This window comes from Arachis ipaensis, chromosome B01 (genome assembly GCF_000816755.2).
Source record: "Arachis ipaensis cultivar K30076 chromosome B01, Araip1.1, whole genome shotgun sequence".
Classification (NCBI taxonomy): domain Eukaryota; kingdom Viridiplantae; phylum Streptophyta; class Magnoliopsida; order Fabales; family Fabaceae; genus Arachis; species Arachis ipaensis.
Genome location: NC_029785.2, coordinates 16,084,750 through 16,085,725, shown reverse-complemented (window position 1 = coordinate 16,085,725; position 976 = coordinate 16,084,750).

Sequence of the window (976 nt, the reverse complement as noted above, 5' to 3'; positions counted from 1 at the left end):
GATCTATATCTACATATATTTTTCAAAAGAAAAAGTATTTTCGGTTTTTCAAAGAAAATAGCGATACGATTTTGAGTTAAAGACTCCTATTTTATTATTAAGTATATGAAGGTCGTCATAATATCCTTGCTATTTGAGTAGTAGCGCAGCCAAAAGCATGGCATTTTGATATTAAGGGTATTACACTAATTAGCATTCATGATATATACACTAATAGTGATTCGTTATAGAATATCTATGGATAAGTATTCAATATATATTTATTCTCGAGTTAATACTCAATTTGGTCCCTGAACTTACACGTGAGTCTCAATTTAGACGCGAGTCTCAATTTAGTCCTTCAGGTTTCAATTGCGTCTATTTAGTCTCCAAACTTTATAAACGTTTCTCACATTAGTCCCTGAGACAATTTTCAGTACAAAAATGTTAATGATGCGCTGATATAGATGGTCAGATGTCAAATTAAAACTTGTAAAATGATAAAGTTTTAGTTTTGGTATTTAAATAGCTCAAAAACGGCGTCGTATAACTTATTTTGTTAGGTAAAATTTTAATAAACAATACTTACTATGTTATTTTTGGGTTATTTGAGTGCCAAAACTAAAACGACATCATTTTACAAAGTTTAGTGTGGCATCCGGCTGTCCATAACAATGTTCCGTTAATGTTTGTACATTGAAAATTGTTTCAAAGACTAATATAAGTTATATTCGCAAAGTTTGGAGACTAAATAAAGGCAATTGAAACTTTAGGGATTAAATTAAAACTCACATGTAAATTCAGGGACCAAATTGAATATTATCTCGTTTATTCCCGTTAATTATTCTTAATTTGTCATCTTATTAAAAATGAAGCAATGACTAATATGTTATCTTTATTAGTTAATTAAAAACATTAAAAATAATATTAAATAATAAAATTAATTAGATATTTATTTTAATTTTTATTTATGTTTCTATTAAAAATAATATTCAAG